General features: G+C 45.7%; 1 protein-coding gene across 3 annotated transcripts in view; it reads left to right on the forward strand.

Moving 5' to 3' along the window:
* The window catches only part of LOC135389010 (cell adhesion molecule 4-like), a 596,648-nt gene that overhangs the window by 182,246 nt on the left and 391,929 nt on the right, over nt 1-22,473 (forward strand). For all 3 annotated transcript variants that reach the window (XM_064618918.1, XM_064618920.1, XM_064618919.1), the window contains exon 4: nt 12,649-12,702. The gene's annotated coding sequence lies outside the window, so the exon portion shown is untranslated. The remainder of the gene's footprint in view (nt 1-12,648; nt 12,703-22,473) is intronic.

The raw sequence follows: 22,473 nt of genomic DNA on the forward strand, positions 1-22,473 counted from the left end.
TGCCGCACGTATGTGGATCAGTGGTACGGTTTCAGAGCCTCTTTAACTTGCGCTAAAATCTAAGCACGGCACATGCCGTGTACGGGACGCGGTATATTTAAACGTGTCTCGTGGAAGGCGGCGTATTCAAAACAAACTTCTGTTCTGCTGTCAAGATTCGGGCGTCGTAGCCCCGGTTTGAACCTACACTCTTAAAAATGAACTTCACCTCATAGCACGCTCCTAGCCAACCATCATCTCGAATGATACCATTATCTGCCCTGATTTGTTGAAAACGGGAGGCGTACGCCTTTTTTGTGACAATTATGAACAGCATAAGTGTCACAAAAATGGCGTACGCCTCCCGTTTTCAACAAATCAGAGCAGATAACGGTGTCATTCGAGATGATGGTTGGCTAGGAGCGTGCTATGAGGTGAAGTTCATTTCTAAGAGTGTACCTCTGTAACAAATAACGTTATTTATAGATATCACATTTCTAAGCACATCTCACGCAACAAATGCAAAAAGGGACGAAATTGGTGACGAGGTATAGAAGGAGTTTTAAGTGGTAAGGAAGCTACGAGTAAAAATAATAATATTCAAACATACCGGACAGGGCTGTCCTCCTTGTAGCTTTTTATATTTGGTATCCTTTTTTTTTTTTATCCTCGCGTTTCTCTTTCTTCACAGCGCTTTCTTTCTTTTATTTTTTAAACAAACTTGTACCAATGTGTAACCAAATACGTGCTGGTAACCAGAACCTTGCCGGTCGTATAATGATAGAACTTAGATGATAAATTATAAAAAGGCGAATGAACATAAAAAAAAAAGGCTCGGGGCTTTATGGCTGTTACGTTTGTTTGTGCAGACGGATGGGCCTGTAAAACACTTCTCCTAGCGAGAGCCATTTTGTTCGACGAGAACAGAGAACAGAGAAAAGGCAAATCGGGGGCAATTTGTTACCGAAAATTCCTAGTGTTGCCCCGGAGTTCTTTATGTTGTAGTATGCCAGGTATGCGCGGTTCTGTATGATTACTTTCCTTGGAGCAGTTTTTTAAAGAGGTATTTTTCTGTTTGTTTTCTAGGGGAGAGTAGCGCGAAGAGAGAAACAGAATTTCTATTATCTTTCCTTATTTATGTATATACAGAGTCGCTGTAATATGTGGAAGTCGTGCTAAAAAAATTAAAAAAAAGATTTTCGCGCCTATTTGGAGCGCAAATAAATGGAACACCATGAATAAACGTTGTTGCAGATGGGGCTACACGTAAAAGCTGTTTTAGGCATTAAAAAAAACATTTTATTTTTATGTCGAAAAATACACGCAATAAAACTGGAGTATAGCTGCAGAATAAACGCGGCGGTGGTTCGGAAACAGCGCGCTTACTGCATTCATTGTAGATACGAGTGAATTTTTTTTCCGGTATCGTACACGGTCGATTGTTAATCTGTTTATATTTGTATATGTCGGTGTTGTATTTGCGTCCGATTTTAAGCATTGCAGCAGCCAACCTTGGGAGGAAGAGAGGGAGAGAGAGGAAAAAAAAAACAAAAAAAACAACGGCATTATGTAAATCGTAAGATGTAATACGTCCAAAAAGAAGTGAAGAAACATTCTTCCACGCATGCGTGATTTGCTATAAACATGTGTTTATTTGGCACTTTTGTACAATGATGACACAGCGAAAAAACTTTGCACATTTTTGTAATAAATATCGCAGATGGTGACGAGCTTTCGTTTCTTCAGCTCCTCGCTTAGTAGTGCTGGAAAGAGAATGTTGTACTCTATATTAAAATGAGAAGTATTTCTTCGTCTCCCGCAAGGTTATACTGCCGTGTCGAGCTGTGTTTCTAAAACAACTTAATGACTGACGGATGCTTCTAAACCTCGTTTTCATTCCGCTTTACTTTGACATGGTTGATAGTTCAAAGTCATCCCGTTCTTTGATACACGTCCCGAAAAGTGTTCAATATTTGTGATTCTTTAATAAGCGATTACCGATTACTTTAGTTCCTGTTCCTCTGTACTGAAGAATTCATAACTGAATAAATAGGTGAATACATTTGGAATTAAACAGAAGTGGCATATACGTTTCTCTAAAACAATTTCTCATGTAACAAAGCGCTAGTTTTCTTGAAAACGTGTCTTTTGTTCCGCTCTCACGTATAAAATCGTTCCAAAATATAGGTGAGGAGGAGGTAGGAATCCACTTGTGACTGTGCTATTAGCTTGTAAACACTTACATGACCAGAGTAGACAGCCTTGGCGACTCCACCATAGTGGGCGCCGTAGCTAGCACCGTAGCCGAGACCGTAACCAGCACCGTAGGCGACGCCGTGTCCGACAGCGACAGCTGGAGCCTGTATTCAGTGAGAGGGAGCGCGAAACCACAGGGAAGGAGAATTAGTTACGTTATTTCGTTCACTTTAATAATGCAAAAGGGGGCACAATTCATAACATGTCACACGAATAACATGCTCTATACTTTTATCGTTTTGAGTGTGCGCTGAGAAAAACATACTTACTTCGGTATATAATTTTATTATCAGTTATATCTCTTGTTATGATTATTGCAAGGAGTACGTTCACGGAGTGATGACCTGGACTTGTAAAAATGCACAGGCGCACACAAAACGCATTGAAGTTATAGATTATGCCGCTAGGCGGTGTCCTGTATTTGGAACTTATTCATAACCCCGCAGTTGATTTTGTATTGCTTTAATACCCGCGACACTTTCTTAATTTCTTTTTGTCTGACGCCACAAAAAGAACAATTTGACAGTTATTTTTATCTGAATTCCAAGTGCAGAGAACTCGACTACCGATAACTTAGGTTAGCTTACGTGAGCGGCAGCGTAGACTGGAGCAACAGAGTGAACAGTCTTAGTAGCACCAACAGCTCTGTAGCCAACACCGTGACCAACTGCAACAGCTGGGGCGGCGACGGCACCGTAGCCTCCGTAGCCATAGCCAAGACCATGACCAACAGCGACGGCTGGAGCGGCAACAGCAGCGCCGTGGCCAGCGAATCCATAACCAAGACCGTGACCGACTGCAACAGCTGGAGCAGCGACGGCACCATAGCCTCCGTAGCCATAGCCAAGACCATGACCGACAGCGAGAGCTGGAGCGGCAACAGCAGCGCCGTGGCCAGCGAAGCCATAGCCAAGACCGTGGCCGACAGCAACAGCTGGAGCAGCAACGGCAACACCACGGTGAGCGAGACCAACACCACCGAAGGCGAGACCACCGGCGGCTACGGCTGGAGCAGCAACGGCAACACCACGGTGAGCGAGACCAACACCACCGAAGGCGAGACCACCGGCGGCTACGGCTGGAGCAGCGGCGACGACGGCACCACCCCTACGGAGGGTTGGGCCGTGCTCAACGGCTGTGCTGTAGGTGGAGGAAGATGGAGCCAGAAGACCTGCGCTGGCGCCGTAGGCGACGGCAAGAAGAATGACGGCACGGAGCTACAAGGGAAAGAATTAACTCAATACCCACTATACATGCCTAGTAAATGCCAGTACAACATTGGAGCTACATTACAGTTAAGAGGAAAAAAAAAAACGACCGCTGAGGAGTATTGTGTTACTGGGACAGGGTGACAACGCTGAGAGTCTGCATGCTTTCTCGTTTGTCCCACGGAAAGATTTTCATTTCATTTCATTTAAGTACTATGCATGAAAAGACTGGAAAGCGTTGCTTAATTTCTGCCAGAGAAAAGTCCAGGAATACAGGAATACCCACGTGCTTCGAACGAATAAGTTCATTATTGTCCTCCACACTTGTCTCCAAACGACACGACGTCCCGCATTAATCTCGCACACGAACGATTCCGTCATCCGACTGAGTAACATTTATCTTGGAACCAATTTCTTTCTCCGCACCTTTTTTATCCCATCTCAAGTCGCGACCACGCTCACGCAAGTTCGTCTCACAACAAAAGCCCATCCTCTTTTCACCTGCCACTCGCTACATTACCCAGCATCGCTTAATCCTGTCCTTCCCGAAAGATAAACCTGACGATTCCGTCGATGCAATCCTTCATCACCATACCATTCCCTCCCTCCCTCCTTATCGTACCATCTTTTCTACATACTCACAGAGTTCATATTTGCTATGTGTGTGTTGAGCTCGCTGCGACTCAAGAAAGTGAAAATGACTATACCAGAGCACGCGACAGCTGTCCGCTTTTATACACGAGATCTGCGTTAGAGCTTGATCCCATTTCGAGGAAAAACTGTCCTCTCAACTCTATCTCATTCGTGTCGCCACTCTGAACGTTCCCTCACCAGCCCTCCCACTCTCCACCCAGCCTGCATTGATCTTGATTCTCAGCGATGTGCTCATTCGTAACGGTATAGTTATATGCCACGTGCAGAAAGTCCCGCGGCAGTGTGTACCTCAACTCTGACCGCACCGGTCATCGATGCAGGGAGCGTAGCACGCTTTTCTGCTTGTTTTAACGACTAAGTTGTTCTACTTCCTTTCCGAGTATGCTTTACGTAACAGGGGAGTGGTGGACGAAGCGAAAAGGAATGTTGGTGTGGGTTATCTACTTTCCCTTTCGTTTAGAGCTGACCTTGTTCAGGTGATTACCTGCGGTTCGTTTTGCGTTTATTATGTACTGGAAGTAGATTTTTTTTTTTTCTTGCGCTCAGGCTAGCCGCGAGGAAACGTGTTGCTGCTTCACTTAGACGCGTACTGCGTGTTTATATGCATTTTGCAAAGCACATTAAGTCGTTAGAAGCGTGCGAATGTTGCAAGGTATACGGCAGTTTTTTTAAGTTGAGGGCTGGTTCTGCGCTGCACGGGTGGGGTAAATAATACCCAACAGACATTCAATATGATTGCAATTCAGAGCCAGCCGCCGAATCGTTAAAACGAACACAGAAAATCGTTCTGGGGTGCATACTGTATTATTCGAGGGAAAGTAACTGTTGTGTGACTGAAACACAACACAAGCCTCAAGGTACCCAAGAACATGAACAATTAAAATATGGCAGCCGTCGAAAAAGCCAGATTCCCGCCTCTGTCTTGCTATTTCGACGACTGCCATATTCCAATACTACTGTTCCCTCACTTGAGGCTTAAAGCTAGTGGCAGAAGTCGGGGCCCGATGCCGTGCTTTCGCAAGGTATATCTGAGTTTTTTTTTAAGTTTTTTTTTTTAGTTTTCTGAAGGAAAGGGAGAGGGAGAAAAAAACGTAAATTCTCTTCGTTCACGTTGTTCGAGCGTTGTCCTGGCGGTTCAGTAGCGCAGCGGTGTAACATCAACTTTGTTGTTATGGGAAAATTTATTACGTACGTAATACACAAGCTGTACTCAACTAAGTCGATGGCAACAGGAAAATTTAAAGGCTATAATGACTATACACTACACGCAAAAAACACAGGCACTATACAGGATACAACTATGTACACTATGTACACTATATACATCTAAAATGCATTAGTCATATAGTCTGTAGGCTATTACCATATGTATATCTACCTAAGTCTGAAAGTATGAAGAAAAATAATTACACGATGTACACCGTGTACAATCGAGGCGGTACTCTCACGATTGATACGAGGCCGTACAATGTGCACAAACTGAGGTATATGCTCCCCATAGCGTATCGAACCGATGACGTCCGAGCACAAATAGCTCCCGCTGCAGGAAGTTCTTGAGGCAGCTTGTTGAAGTACTTCTTCAACCTGTATCATCTCTGAAAGACGGAGGAGGTTATGTAAAGGAAGGATTATGCAAAGATGTCCCTTAGGACAAATTAGGGCCCGGAATTCCGCATCCGCGGGTTGCTACAGCTGTCAGCAAATGGAGCCATGCAGTTGGTACCGATACCAAAGCAGGGGTGTCCAGTTTGTGTGATACACCCAAAACCGCTGCACCGGCATTGATACGGGTTCCACAGTTTATCCTGTCCACAGAACTGCCTGCTACTGCTTTATTTCTCTACTACTCCGTAGTAGGGCATTAGAGTAAGGAATCCCAGTATCACTTACCGAACAAATGACCCTCAACAGATACCGACTCACCGACACAGGGAGATGGCCGACGCAACGCTAATAGACACAAAAGCCGAGCATTCATCGCCCATTACACTATTCTGCATAACATTGAAAGGATCCCTTTCGAAGAAAAAAAAAAACCTTGGTAGAACTGCCTTGGCTTCTTTGTGGCATTCAGCGCGCGGAATCAACGGACACAACTTCTATGGTTGTGGCCATTGTTTCGTTTTGCTCTAAGGTTAAGCTCTCAATCACCGAATGATTCGGAAAAGGCTCCATTGTGTTCGACGGAAGGGACCTTGACGGCTGCATCAGATAGGATGACTCAATTCTCCATCTTTGAATGGCGAAGGACGATTTTGGGAAGGCGCTTGTTTTTTTTTTTTCATACTCTATTACCGACCCACTTGACGTGCAGACAGCTTTATCTTCGTCGATCGCTCTCGATAGGCTCTAAGAAACGTGTAAAGTGTAATTAGGTCAATTACTTGGGTTTTTACGGAAATATGTCAATAAAATATTCCAGAAACGTGTCAGACGGTGAGAGTAGAAGGTGTGTTCGAGATAAAAAACCGTAACGTGACTATACATCTGTGTATATAGCTGTGCCCTGAGTATGAGTACGTGCCCTGAAATTTGTATTACCAGCGGATACAGCAAACGTTCCTTAGTGGTAACAGGAAAGTCGTAGTGAAGACAATGGCTTCGTCCAATCCCTTCGCTAGGTGGGACTTTCCCTCCTGACTCCTCAGTTTTCCCCACAGATCCCAGCGGATACCTGTCTCCGATTCTTTTCTGCCGATCCCAGCATAAACAAAACCTGCTTCCATGTAACGAAGCTCGTAGCCTGGTACCCAGGAGCCTCGAGCGATGGAGCAAGACAAATGACAATTTCATTTGGGGATGTTGAATGGGGAGTTTCATCGCCAGGGTCGATACTCTACCCCATTACTGGTTGGAGCAAAACAGAGAGCAAGTTCACCAGCAAATCTCCCTACCACATGGACGACAGGATGACTGTCTCCCAAGCGAATGTGGCCAAGTGATGAATACAAATCAGTTGTATTCGTTTCGACCACGTGATGATGGTGGTGCCGGTACATTGCTTTCCGTGCTCTAACAGAGGGAGTGGTGTTTAGCGGTGGTACACTCGCAGCTTGCACGCGGTATTTGCCAATGTGGTATGACCTTTTTTGATGACAGTCAGCGGTTCGCTGGAATTACCGCTGCACTTTGGTAGCGTTTAGCAGAGAAAAGGAAAATTCAGGTGCGTACCACTGTAGTATTCGAACACCAATAGAGCTTACAGTTTTAATCGGTAGAATACTGTTGCGAATACAAAGAGGATGTTCTGTTTGTGGATAGAGACTGGCGGGGGGGGGGGGGATATGTTTAATAAGAAAAAAGAAAAGGAACGGTTAGCCAGGCAAAGAGCCTGCTTGCTATTAAAAAAAAAAAAAGAAAGGAAAAATACAAAACGGAAAAAGGAAAGACGAAAGGAAAGAAAGGAAGCAGAAAAGAGACACTATACCACCGTCACAACAGTTTGTGTGTCCTGAGGCTCTGAGAAAACTGAGGAGAGCGGTAGCGACAGCCCACTGGTTGAGGTGCAGGACGGAGCTTTGCATTACTTATTTAATAAGACGTATGCACAAAAAATAAATAAATACATAAACGATAAAGGTGGAATGACAAAAATAAAATAAAAAATACAATGAAAGGGGCAATAGTAAGGAAGAAGAAAGAATCAGGTGCGCCCGACAATAATTGGAGGATATATTTGAAGAAAATTGGTTTCACCACTGGCACACACTCGGTATACAACTGACAGTTATACAAATTCAGCTATGTAACAACCCAGCCTACGCTAACGAGGTGAATACGACAAAACTAAAGTCAGCCGTGCCGAAGTCAGGGGAAGTACGTTCGCGGTGTGTTTACCATTGTGATGTTTGTATTGATACACCCACAAACCAGATGGACGTGAAGAGTGCGCTTCCGCCGAACGGTCGCTATACAACAATCACAACACACATCTCACAGAGTTAAAAACTAAAACACGCAAGGATGGAGCGCAGTTCACAAGAAGCTCACAAAGTGAGATTGTCGAGACTGATCCTGTTTGGAACCCACACTCTACAATCGCTTCCCATCGACGTTCTCTTTGTCTCTCTGCCTTTCGATTACCATAGCGATTCGAGCGAGCACAAACACACCGTTCCATATATCTCTTTTGTTACCGTTTCTCACGCCGCTAACAACGCGAGCATGGAAATCTAACTACAACCGATGCATATCTCTCCCTACACACCAGCCTGCCAGGTGCAGTGATGAAACATCTGCGTAGGATAGCCAGTTCGTTCAATAGGAAACGGTCGGAGAGAACCGCGCCCTATCTGCAGTACGTATACTGACCCACAAAGTGGACGACGGTTTTACGTCCACGCTTTCTGTAGTCGGTGCAAGCATTACACGGCTGAGGTCGTTCTCTCGTCCATCTGGGTCGTCTTATCCACGGAAATCGGTGTGGCGAGCGAACTGGGATCGGCTAGTATAAGGCTTATCATGTCACCATTCCTTCAGATGGCAATGGACAGAGGTCAGCCTACGTGGCGGCTTCTCGGCAGAGCAAGCATCCAAGGGCGAAAACGGTACCCCGTCCAGGGTGACGCTGATATAAACCGGTTAAAAACAAAAGGTTGAAAAATAAATCTCTTAAAAATCCAACTTCCAAAATAAACTACATGTACATATCCGCGGCGTCAAAATAAACTCGGAAAAATACACTTTGCCAAATCAATCCTTTGAAATAAATCTATCGAAATCCACGCGCTCTGATTGGTGGACAGCGGAAACGTGCTACGTTCTCGTCGGAATATAAGTACGCTCTTCAATACTGGTACAGAGCATTCATTTGGGCACGATTATTTTGCTATACCGAAAGCGGGTTGTCTGCAAACCCTCCATGACTGTGCGTACGCATTTCTTTTTTTTTCTTCTCTCTTTGCACGAAATACCGTTGTGTGGTGTCGTCGTCCGGTTCCTCTTTATACTCGTTCGATAATGGATATCAACTCGGTGCCTGCGTAAAATTCACAGCGCAGCGTCTTCCTTTATGATGTGGCTGTGTTTCGGTGACATAACGGTTTATCCGGTGTGCTGTGACTGTGCATATCCATTGACCGCGTCCTTCGTATATTTGTGTTTCTTTTGCGCGGAATGGTTGCTACTCACTACGATCTCAATGAATAGCCTCGTTCACAGCTCAACGTAAGAACGTGTGTGTTATGACCACCGTGGTTTGACTGTATCCATACGCGTCGTCCTCAGCACTTTCAAACTGGATACTTGGATTTCCTCAGCAATTATTGGGAAAAACATGCTTAATTACGCTACATATATGAATAAAAAAACGTTGATATAGGGAGTTTCTCGAACAGAAGATAGTTTCGCCCATAAACTAACGTATACGGCGGAATCACCCTAAGCCTTACAACGATTTATTTTGACAGTGTGGATTTTCAATGCGTGGATTCTTAACTGATTTATTCCAGCGGATGGATGTTGACGCGTGGAATTTTAAGGGTAAATTTTTTAAGAGTTTATTTCAGCAAACACCCCTCCGTTTATCACGACGAATCCCGAGCTTGAACACAACAACGACAGGACCGTATAACGCATCACACGAGCTCAAACCAACAATTCAGCTCGTGCGCGCTACGTTACGTTACGTTCTGTTGTTGTTGTGCTCATGGATCTTGTCCAGCAGCTTACCGGTGTGTATGCTATTTTATCTAACCGCTACGCTGTATTGTCGTCCGAATGAATAAGACATCTTTTATTCGATTGGACAAGAGTATTTCGTAATGTTGCTTTTAACTGGGTGTGATCTATTTTATGTTTTCCCTCTCCTCAAAATCTTGTCACGTAGCGCTAATTTTGCTGCGAAGGACAGATCTTAACACGATGTGGGATAATGTCACAGAAAGCAGCTGGACAGTTTGCTCTAGGGGAATGTTATACGTTCGCAAACGTACTTCATACGACACACACACACACAAAGAAAAGCAGTAACGCCCCTTATGAATTCGAGATAGCTTTATAAACCCCACCACTATAATGATATGCGGGTTTCGAGACGCATGAGAATATCTTCCACATAAACAATGGTATATAAGCGTTACATTTGCTCAGAAAGCTAGGAAATGGCTTACCATGCACCGGGCGATGTATGTGCCATTATGTGCAACCCGTCTAAACTATATCCTTCACGCACATAATTCATAACAATCATTCATGTTGCAGCACGCAACAAAACATGGTACGGATTTGAAGAAATCTTGATACCTGGGTATCACACACATCCATCCACGCCCATATCGAGGCCTTTGCATACAGCCAAGTCTGTCAGCCCTTCTAATCAGACGGAGTTTCGGTCGGAGAGTGTGATGCACAAATCTCGTATCGATGATATATCAGCACGTACATTGTGCGAGGAAGTGATTGATTAGGCAATCTCTCTCTGCGTTCGAACCCAGTATCGATCCCCATTGCGTTCCTCTACAATGAGTGTAGCATGTGTATTAGAGGTGAACGAACTATACTGCAGATATCCAAAGTTTCAGACCGTGCACCAGACTTGTGCCCGTTACTCGAAAAAAGTAATTGATTACCGTTACCGTTACTTCTGTGGAAAAAGTAATTGATTACCATTACCAATTACTCGACTTCAAATGTAATTGAGTAACGAGTAGAAAAGTAACGCGTTACTTCGGTCGTTACTCTGCATTCATGCAAATTATAACCGTCTTCCTGTGCCTCAGAAAAAAAAAAAGGTTCAACAGCGGAACAGCTGAAATAACAAGACAAACAAAAACAAGTAGGACAAGGAGATCTGTACGCCCGGGAAGACGTTGACCCGATTGTGGAAGAACATTGCGTGGTACTTCCCCATGACTCACTAAACCTCCAAAGCTTCAGGTACCATCACACTGGTGTAGGAAGAGATTAGGGAGAGAGAGACTGAAATTCCAGAGCGTTATTACAATGACCTCCGCTTGCTATAGTAGAACGGCCCAACAAAGGCTGATGGCACCAGGGGCTTTTTTGGGGGGAGAACATCTGAAAGATAAGCTAATCTCTGCCGGAAAAGTAATCAATTACTGAGTAATCGATTACTCAGAAAAGTAATTGATTACTCGAAAAATTCCTTTGACAGTAAAGTAACTGATTACTCGCAAAATTACTCAAAAAGGTAATTGATTACAAGTAACGCAATTACTAGTAACGCGTTACGCACAAGTCTGCCGTGCACGCAAGTGTATCTTGGCATCGAATGCTATAGTGTCATGATGCACGGAATTTTGAAGATTCTGTTGGGAGGAAATTACGAAGGAAGAATGGACTTCAGTCGGATGGGTTCTCCGCGTGCATTCCTCTTTCTAAAAATTAAATAGGTGGCGTTTCTTCATGCTAAGCTTCGTTGGTGGGCTCGCTTCAGCCAGGGACCAAGCAATTTTGATAGGGAGAAGGGGCGAGAGTCCAGCTGACTAAGAGACCGGGAGAGTGCGGTTCGGGAAGGTTGGTAATGTGGGCAATGTAGAAGAATGTTCTCGAGATGCTCTAGAGCACCGCCGTCAAGCGGTGACGCCACGGAGCTATAAAAGCCACATCGAGTCGCATTCGGTGAATTAATGCAGCATCTTGACGAGAGGTGTTTCGTGGCGTGCGGAAAGCGAGCGTTGGACCAACTCTGCTCGGCATAGATGGGGGTAGAATGTCGGTTGTTCATTGGCGGGAAGCCAGCTCAAAGCTCTTTTGACCTTTTTGGACACATTAGGACTTCGATCCTCATTATGAAGGGGCTCATTATTTCTTTCCCCACAGCGTCACCAGCAATGGGGTAGAGTATCGCTCCCTTGCGATGAAAGTTGTTGTTGTTATACTAGGCTTCGTGAGTAGCAGTCCAGACGTAGAGTGTAAAATAATCGACGTTGCTTCTTGCGAACGTGCATTTTCACTCTTTCTGTTACGTCGGTTTCAAATTATGGAATCAACTCCCTGTCCATGTAAAAACCATTAAAAGTATCAAAGCGTTTAAAAATAGAGTACGGGAATACTTTACCACTGAGAGCTTGGTCTTTGTGCATGCAGAGTCAAAGGGAGATAGCAGGGTATAAGGATAACGAGATTAAAACTGGTACAATAACGCAGATTCGCAACAACCGCCTTGTAATTTAATGACGCGACGGTCATTATTATGATAGGTCAGTTAGGGTTGCTGTTGATGATACCTTTTGTGTGTATACGTGTTTTCTCTTATGAATATTTCCTTTTTATCCCTTACACAGGATGTTGTATGTTCTATGTGTTCCATGTAAAAATGAATTTTCTTTTTGGGACTGCATCTCGGGCTTGCCTAGCAGTCCCTATTTAACAGTTTATGTATATATTCCATGTAAGAAAAAATACAACAAACTTCCAAACTTCCAATTTTTCTCCGCTGGTAAGGGCTCCGAAAGCAAGCAATGAGTGCAGTATATAGTTCGCTACACTGCTCACAAATGACACAATTGACTGCAATTCTCGGAGATGAATCGTGTCGTTTTTTTACGGGTGTACGCCGAAACTAACTCGCCTTTTTCCTCATCCTTAGGACTGACTAGCGGCATATGCAGGAAGCAGCGCGGCTGAACTACATATTCCTGAGGTATCGTCCCCCCACTTCGATAATTATTTCGACTCTCCTTCGTTTAATTCGCAACATAATTTGCTCAACGGCACTTGCTGTGCCTTCCCTCCCATTTTTGAAATTACTGTGCTTTTCAAACACGCCACGCGGAGGCAGCACGCGCTGTTGTACGCGCGCACGTGTAAGTGGCGTGAGGACGACGGAGAAGGGGACCGAAATCGGTACCACCTGCCGTGAGCAATTTGATGGATGTTGAGGGTAGGGAGCGACGTGTCACTTTGAGCGACCTCACGGTGTGTGCTCAATTTGGACTGAGAAGAGACACTTAATACGGGCAGGCGGCCTGTCATTCACTGCCTGATTAAGTTGTGGGTGAAAGGCCAACAGGTACCGGAAGTGACCTATTGGGTGGTCCGCTGAGCGTCGTTGTGGAGCGTAGGCAACTGCTTTATATTTATGCTGGTAATTTGTCTGCTTGGACGATGTGGTGTGTTTTGAGTTTGTTTCAACTGAAGGGCGGTGCCCGTTGTAGCAGAACAGACATTATGACGCGTCGGAGGTGCTAGAGGTCCAGGTCCCGTTTGCATAAAGATTGAGTACAAGTCTCAGACTCAATCTCAATAGCCTCGGCAGTGCATTGAGCACGCGCTCGCTGCTCGTGCGGGAAGCGCTGCCGAAGCTGTCGCGACCACCGTGGTCGCGACTACGCTCTCCACCCGCACTCTCATTGGGTGGGAGAGGTCACGTGGAACGTCGTCCACCTAGGGAGGCGCTGCAAGCGTTTTCGCTATCTGTTTTCCTCTTCGCGTTTTTCTTCTTTTTGTCTTCTGCTAGGCTTAGAGTGTTGAATATAGGAAAGTTTCATAATACTGTAGGCAAGGAAGTATAAAGCTGGTGGAACTTCATTCAATTTTTAGTAGTTATGACGAGCCTTTTCAGAGCCCCTTTAAAGGAGCAAGGAAAGGACACTTCATTCGGAGCCTTTGAGGAGCTACTGCGCAAAATATTTTCGCTGAACAGTTGTCTTGCCACTGCGCCCCGCAATTTAATCCGCAAAAAGAAAGAAAGAAGAAGAAAAAATATTAAAGCCAATTATAGGCAGTGTGGCGTGAATCCCCGGAGGCCCGATCTGATCTCCTTGCGTAACGTAGTCATACCAGAGTGATACGATATTGATGTATTACCACGTTGTGTAACATTCAGGCTAGACTGAAAACACCCGCTATATCGTCACTTAACCAAAGCAAACAGCAACTTCCTGAGCTCATGATGCGCCTCGGTGTTGCAAGATCAATAAAGAGACAAGGGAAAACACGACTACAACATACACAAACCGAGAGAGCTTTCGATTACTCTCAAACGATTTCCATCGTTCCTTGTGATCAGCGTTTTGCGTTGTAGTCACTCTTCCACAACATACGACATGTAAGTGTCCCGCCTACCCCATTTGTCTACACGATGAACTGGACGCAATCTGGGTAGCTATCTCTTAGACGTTTAGAGTACATGTATATATGATTAGACCACGATCGTATTCGTGTATCAGAGTACATGTACAGAATACATGTCTAAAGCTAGGGTATACACGCTTCGAGAAAAATACACGCGCCGCACGTTTACGTATTTAGAGTGCGGGGCTTTCAACTGCACTATGTACCGGGCTCGAGGTGCAGCGCTGTAGGCATTCTCGCTACCATAAGTTCTTGAACAGGTTTTTGCTTACTCGTCCGTTCTCTCCCTTGTTCTTCTTGTTTTCGTGTTTGTTTGTGTGTATGTGGTTTAAACAGAGTTTTAGGATGGGAAGATGGCCTTTTAAACCTACCGTTAGTTACAGTATGTTCAAGTGCATAATGCGCGCGTAATCCCTTCCTACATCGGCGTACACTTAAACGATTCACACCCTATGTCAAGTAGTCATGGTCCATGGCGAGAGTAGAAAATAAAAGAGATGTTGAATCTTGGTTCGCCAACTGGGATTCCCGGCGATGATGAACTTGGAGAATCGTCGCTGCATATTCTTCGTCGTTCCCAGACCCGGTGGGTACCTACTCCCGTCTTCACTAATCTGGAGCCGAGACTGAAGTTCCCATGATGTACAAGGGATTTATCTACAAACTATGGTACCTGTGAAACTATAATACATAGGGACATGTCGTGACGGACAGACCTGTCCGTCTGTCCACGATGTCTGGGTCGGACCTCACTCTCCGGTCACTGCATTCCCTTAAACGGATGATATCTTGGGCCACAACCCCAATCTGGAATCACCAATCGGGCTGTCCATCAAGTCCAAACAGTTCTAGCCCGTAGTTGGAATGTTTGAGCCTTTGACAGCGGCGGCACCGCCTAATTCCCCGACCTCTGCTCCCGATTTACAACTAACGGTTCCGGCTGCAAAGCCGTGCACGTCCTAACTTTGAGCAGGGTGTCACTTACCTGGTCTATAGGGCAGGGCCCCGAGGGGTGATTGGGTTGTCTTCGAACCCTCTGGCGTCCACCAACGCCCACGCTGCAGTTCTAAACCCAGGGGGAATCGTCTCCACAGTAGCTGTCCAGCGACCTCTATAATCTATAAAGCGATAGTATAGAAATTGCGCGACGTCTTCTTCCGGACAACTTTTCAGGGAAATACCGTAAACACTTTTGGCAGCATGCTGAAAGGTACAGCCAGCATTTTTTTGTGTTACATATCCACCCTCGGGGATATGTATTTCATTTAATTGCCTAACCTATTGCTGTAATAAACATGTATGCGCGAAGCACGGCATAGGGCTCGTATGGCTTCATAAGACGGCAGTTCATGTTCCACAGCTTCTTAGTACTTCCGGAATCCGTATTATTCAAAACTTCGTGCACTTTGCATAAGGCACGCACCACGCAGAACCCTGAAACACTCTTAGGTCTGTCGCAAAATTCCGAAGCCCCCCGATGGAACTGTTTTTTTTTCTCTCTCTCTCTTTCTCAGGTCATACTCTTCCACCTATTCGTGCAATGTGCGCAAAGACATATCCGATATCCAACGCGAATCTTTCGCAACCTTTGATTTGCTCTGGGTTTGCTTGCATTCCGCTGATTGAGTGGTTCGTGTTTTAGCGACGTCAGGCTCATGCGTCTTTGGCGTTGCTTAGCGACCGGGGAAATATAAAGGGAAACGGAAACATCTGACGTAAATCATAAATGACTTTCGCAGCATAATCACATATAAGTTAATCTCATTTCCTTTTTTACAATTTCGAAGAAAAGGTGCGTGGGCCGTATTACTTCAAATCCTACGCTCGAAAGCATTACACGTAGATATTACGGATTACGTTATTCCATAGGATCACACACAAAATACAGGACGTCACAGAAGCCCACACATTTTCATTTACAGTGTGTTGCTAAAAAAACCCTGAAAAAAGGCACACGAAAGTTTCTTTCGCGGGCACATGTACATAATCGAAGTGTATTAACAGATTTCGAAAGCTCGACATCGTATATTCAATTTCATTTGAGACAGCTTTGTGCAGGACATTGAACCATTTGCTTTGTATTATTATGCACGAGTACTCTGGAAAGAAAGAACTTTATTTTGATAATGATCAGGTGTTGCATCGGAAAGGATCATTGTTTGTACCCTGCATCATTTCGACAGTATAACGTGCTTACTTTCGCCGAAGGAGAAAATACTGCTGCATCTGCAGTACAGTGTCCTTTGTGAAGGAATGCATTAGCTTGGCTTATGCTCATGCTTTGTGTGTCGGCCTACGCGGTATTGAGGTTAGCTGTTTCACTGTACATTATGCACCTTAATTCGAACGTCCATACATTAATGAACGCAATTTGTGCCTTTACCAACTTCGAGACCCTAATCAACGAAGTGCCCACATCTTGATCCAGCACGGTATAAAGTATGACTTGCGCTCGTCACCTTAACGACCTCCAACGAAACTATTGAGGCTTTCCACTGATGCGTCATCGTTTTTCCACAAACAAACGCACCTGACACATCATTGTTCGTCAGCACCGTTTCCTCTACCTTCGTGTCCCCTACCTGGTCATCGTTCCTCGCGCTAAGGTACGCCCTCTCTCTTCTTCTTCTTTTTCTCCATTTCTGTGGCGCCCATCAATTCCCCTTCTCTCCCTTTCCTCTTTAATCAGACGGATGGCGGGAGGAGAGATCTTGCTGTGTTTGTTAGTAGTCCCGCTGTGACTCAAATTTCCTGCTACCAGACTAAGTGATTCACAGTCGCCGACGTCCAGCAGACCTGTCCCCACTGATTAGCTTCCTCCTTTTTTTTCCCCCCGGTTGTAGCCCTATGCTCCTTTTCTTTTTCTCGCTCATTGTTCCGTCTGCATCCTGTCTTGGAGCGTGGAGGCTTCATGTGTGCTTGCGTGAGCACCATTTGTACAGTGCTTCGCAGACAAATTGCAGTACCGACTTCGGTTCATTTAGTTCTAACGATTACGAAGTATCGAGAACGTGTAAATTGTCAGCGTTCCATGAAAAACCAGGCAGCGTGATGCGACGGCCCCAGGCTTGTTGTATTCCCGGCAGGACTCTCTACTCACACAGGTTCGCTCACGTGACGACTTGACATATTAGACAAATTGGTGAGGTTTTCATGTGGGCATCGTCTCTTTGACCATACGAAGGCTCTCCATTGTATGCGACAGAGATGTCTCTTTTCACTGATGAGGGCTTGCGGTTTTGCTGCAGCTGTGCAGCACCGAGCTGCTATATTGGGATATCAAGCAGCCGTGTCTCTGTCGCTGACGGCTTATCAAACCTGGTGTCATAAGCCGTCACAGCTGGTGTGGTGTTACAGTATAGTATCCCATGCGCTTTACACGGCACCTTTTACAGCGGCAGTTGTCAGGAGATCGCCGGCCGTGTCTGTGGAACAAAAACCCCCTCGCCTCTCCGCGCCAGAGAGGAGGAATGCAGAGAGTGACACGTGCGCAGGTGTGGAAAGGGAAAACGTCGCCAGAGGGCGGCAGCTGCGTGCGGGGCAGGGGAATCAAAAGGAAGCACATATTAGGAAGTTTTACCATAGTTTTAGCCAATGCCTCCTGCATCTGTAATGCCTAGCAAGACGGTCGCTGCGTACTCCAGCGCCCCTTTCCTGTTCCTCCTCTCCCCCCCCCCCTTTATGCAGCGGTGGCGCTAGTTCCCGAGGGTCGCGAGAACTGTCGTCTGCTATCGGTCCGTCGTTTTTCGAATTGTTTCGAATGTTTTCGAAATTTTTCGAATTGAAGGGCTTCTTCTCGCAATGCGAGGATAAATTCTGCCTGGGAACGGCTGCTGCAGCTACAGCTGCTGCGTTTTTATCACTCGGTGCGTATGCGTATCCTAGGGATTTGGCGCCACCAGACGGAGGCCTTGCGTGCTGATGCGGACATACGCGGAGAACGGGGAGCCCGCTGACTTGACAGGCATAGAGATACAGGAGGCATTGTTTTAGCACATCGGAAGCGTTCCAGAAAAACAAACAAAAATTACATTGAAGCTTTCAAGTCAGAGATGAGCAACGTGGTGCCAGCCACTTCAAAGGCAACAGGTGCTTGGTGTACCTTGTGTTTTCAGAACCGTTATCGTAAAGACCTTCCAATCTGTTAAATCTCTTCCAATCCTTCTAATCATTGTAAACCACCGGCGCCGCAATAAGTAAACAAACGAGGGTGAGCTGTGTGACGCCACAAGGACACCGACGCTCCAAAAGTGCGTTTTTCGCATTGATTCCCTGACGCTTGTATCGTTACGATAATTACAACTTGAACGTGATGATCTGCAGAACTGTCTAAATGAGGGCAAACTACATACGGGAACCACAGAACACACTAAAAGGACAGCAGATCGAAAGAATATCTCCGAAGAGTCCCGTTAACCGCGAGACATAGCGGCAAGCTCTCCGCAGTGAGGACACGAAAAACGTGCTCTCTGCCGACGTCCTTCGAAGTCACCATTCGCGCCGTGACTTCATGTCGGGCGTCGACAAGTACCCGACGGCGACCTGACTACGTTTCGCGTTTGCTTGACGTGTCTACACCGAAATACCGAGACTATGTTATCGAGACGTGAGGTGCGGGCCCGGGCATGACCCGTCCCCGGAGCCCGTAATTTCTCTCGCCGACCCTGCGTGTATGCAGCGTTTGCTCGTGGGCATTCCAGCGGTTTGCATCCCGTGGACCTGCTCATCGCTCAGATGAGTCATCGCTTTCCGAAGTTAGTGACTCACTGCATGGCGATTGTATAATCGTCGTGGCATAACCTACGGGCTGCGGTATTTATGATGTAACAATGGGTTGTATAATGCAAATAGGATCTGTACAACGGACCTGTCATGCACCGGACGTTCGGCACAGTGGTAATCTATTTCTGCGACATGGAAGGTTTCGACGCATTATGCTAGCGAAGCAGTGGGCCATGGAGGTTACACATGGTCTGAACAGTGTTGTACCCGTTACCGAAATATGGCATCGCGGTACCGATACTCGTTACTCGAGTAAAAAGTATCGAAATGCCGAGATCAATACTTCTTTTTTAAGGCAACGGAGTACCGCTACCGTTACTAAAAACAGTAACGAGATACTTTACCCGATACTTTTAATGGAAATACGAAGATGCAACATCGAAATCTCGCTTACGTGAACACCCCATTTGTATAATAGCAAATTAGGAGAAGACAGCTTTGCAGCAAAAAGACAGCACATTTATTATATGGCTCGGACACTTTGCTTGACTTTTATGCTGGTTCTCAAAGCCTCATCCTGTCATACTAGCAGGCCGTAGTCCCTCCGGCAGCTGATGGAGGCCGATATGACAATTACGTTATAGCGTCAGTGTACGTCAGTGTCATATATACCGTGGAGTCCAATGACCGAGGAAACCTATCCGAAGTTAACAATAGCACAGTGTTTGTAAGCGTGATTCAGTGCGACGCAGCAGCTTAGCAGTGGAATGCAGAGCGCACTGTCAAGGACTTAACCTCTGTTCGTTGACCTTAACGTTTTTGTTGAGCCCAGCGTGGTTACGTATTTCCTGCAGGTTCGAAGAAAAAAACTGAACATGCGCTTTCTATAATTATCTTAACTGAGCACGTATGCGTGTCCACAGGCTTCTTGTCGAGTGCTAGGCGGACTAGTGGCAAGAAGAGTAAGAAATATGGTCGGTGAAGAAAGGGTGGGGCACTAAAAAAAGTATGGGTATCGGTGACGATACGGAGACCGCGTTACCATAAATTTGTAACGGAAATACTTTTCCGATAAAAGTATCGCGATCCGCACTTCGATACCGAAAAAAGTATCGATTACGGTGACGGCGTTACGTACAACACTGCCCAACACTGGATGTATTGAGCACCTGGGAGCTACTTTAACTATTTCAGAATCATTTTTCGTTTGTTCATAGTTTCTGCTGTCATCACACCATCACCCTACGATAAATTGACGAACGCTTTACTTAAATGTTAATTATACTGAGCTCCCAGAAGGCATCACCTACATCGACGCACACTCGCCACGCCCAACGCACGGGGACCTTTCTTGAAAATTTCTTGGAACAACACCCAGATAAGTATGCAGAACGGCTCCCATAAACATATCTTTTTCTTCTTCTTCTTTATTTATTTCTCCCGTGTTTTGATATCGGATCGGGCGCTTGGCATGCTAAGCGGAGTCGACGGTCTTGGAGGGCCATCTCGTGTGCCCGTGCATTGTCCCTCCTTGAGATTGATGCGAAAGCTTCAAAATCGGCCTTACAAAGTCAGTGCACGTTGGCCCGTTCGAACGTGATGCGCGTACACAATATCTGCTTATCGTGCCTTCCTGTCTAGTAGCGGGGACAACATTTAATTTTTCGGGATACTGGGATAGAACGCTGTGATTTGGAATTGGCATTTTTTCCGAGTGCTCCGCAGTATGATGGATGTATGCACATTGATACGCCCAAGAGGCACAGGTGTTATATTGGGTCGCCCGTTGAAAGCTACTCCTGAAATGAAAGTGGGGCCAACGAAATTTGCCGCAAACACTTTAGAGACCATTGAGTGTCTAACCTCTATGGTTGAACCATGAAGGGAATTGGACCTCAGGACGAGACCCGCCGATATTTCGAACAGAGGCTGTCACGAACAGAGACCATCACCATGTTTTTTTACTGCCATTTTTACCCGAGTTTTACAGCGGGAACGGTTTCGATTCGTGCTGGACTGTACCCTAGCTTTGACCACACTATGCGTTTATTGAAGACTGGGGGGGGGGGGGGGGACAAGGGACAATACTCGACCACATTAGGTTTCAGAAATATTGCTGCCTCTTGCTTATTTTTTCTTCCTCTTTCTCCATCTGAAACGCTGGCCGTCATCCACCAAGAGACATCTCTATGTTTCTAATTTCTTTTAATTTCTCCCTCTCTCCCTTCCCTCTCTATCCTTCCTCTTTTGCTCTACTTTCCCCTTTCACAAAGGAGTGACACTTGACACCTTGTCTGAGCAGGCAGACCTCACTCCTCTTTGAACATTGTACCACCACCACCACCTCTGAAACGAAGAACAGGGCCGGACCGTTATCTTCCTCATCTTTCGAGGATGACGATGAGTGTTCGCACACCTGACCACCGTCTCTTTAGAATGTTTTATTGACATAATTGCGGTCCAGAATAACTAATTGACATATAATTACACTTGATCCTTTCATAAAAATGTCAATAATACAGCGACAGCGATAATGTTGCTACCGTATGTACAAACTAATGAAGATGTATACAATCTACAATTCATATTTGCACATATCAGAGACAACATTGAAATGTGCTTCGCTCAGTAAAAATTACTTTCAGCCTTTTTTTTTTTCTTTTTTTTTTAATTGGAGACTTGGAGGATGCGACAGTGCACAGTGCTTGAACACATTCCGTTTAAGAAATTGTTCTGGGTATATACCCTACTTTTTTTTGTTGTTGTTGACTGATTAGATGAGCTATACTACTTGTATTATTGACTGAAAATTACTTCTGTGGAAGACTAGCGGATAGAACACTTTAATGTGTAAGACAAGAGAACCTGACATACAACAGAATGTCATTATGCGAGTGATTCACAACGCGTGTGCCTCGCCATTGCAGCAGTCTGGGGTTTTTCCTGGGTTTTCCTTAGACAGGGGGATGTCAGACATATGTCGGCACAGTTCCCTCAGAAGTCGGCCCAGGACGCACATTCCCTCAGGGCGTCAGTTGACGTTGCCCACCTCTGTGAGGCCAACAACGGCAAGCCTTTTCACCACCACCACCAGCAGCAGCTGCCGTGAACGGTGTGCAGGGTTACACGAGGTCTGTACTTGGACTGTACTCGAACAGAAGGCCTGGTCGTTACTCGTCGTGATGTATTCTTAGTAGTCCCTTTAATCACATCCCCGCTTTTATTAGCGATGGGAACGGCGCCTTCATCACCACTTCGGCACCTACTGGTAGCCGCAAGCTTTCTCCGTTTGAATGTTTGAAACCATGTGCGACGATGCGTTGAAGCAAATGACATCGTGACTTTGTGTATCACTGAGTGGTTAGCGTGCTGGCCATGTCAATCAATCAATCAAAATATTTTATTTGATATAACAAACACACAAAGTTAAATGTGGGAGTGCGAGGGCAGGCCTGTGGTCATGTCGCATCGTCATGGTCGTCGTCACGTGGTCATGTCACGTGGAGACTGTGCGGTACCCGGTTCGAATCCCGGTGCCGGCTGTGCTGTCTGGGGTTTTTCCTGGGTTGTCCTCAGACACCGCACGACATATGTTGGCACAGTTCCCTTAGAAGTC

This window comes from Ornithodoros turicata, chromosome 3, assembly GCF_037126465.1.
Source record: "Ornithodoros turicata isolate Travis chromosome 3, ASM3712646v1, whole genome shotgun sequence".
Classification (NCBI taxonomy): Eukaryota; Metazoa; Arthropoda; class Arachnida; order Ixodida; family Argasidae; genus Ornithodoros; species Ornithodoros turicata.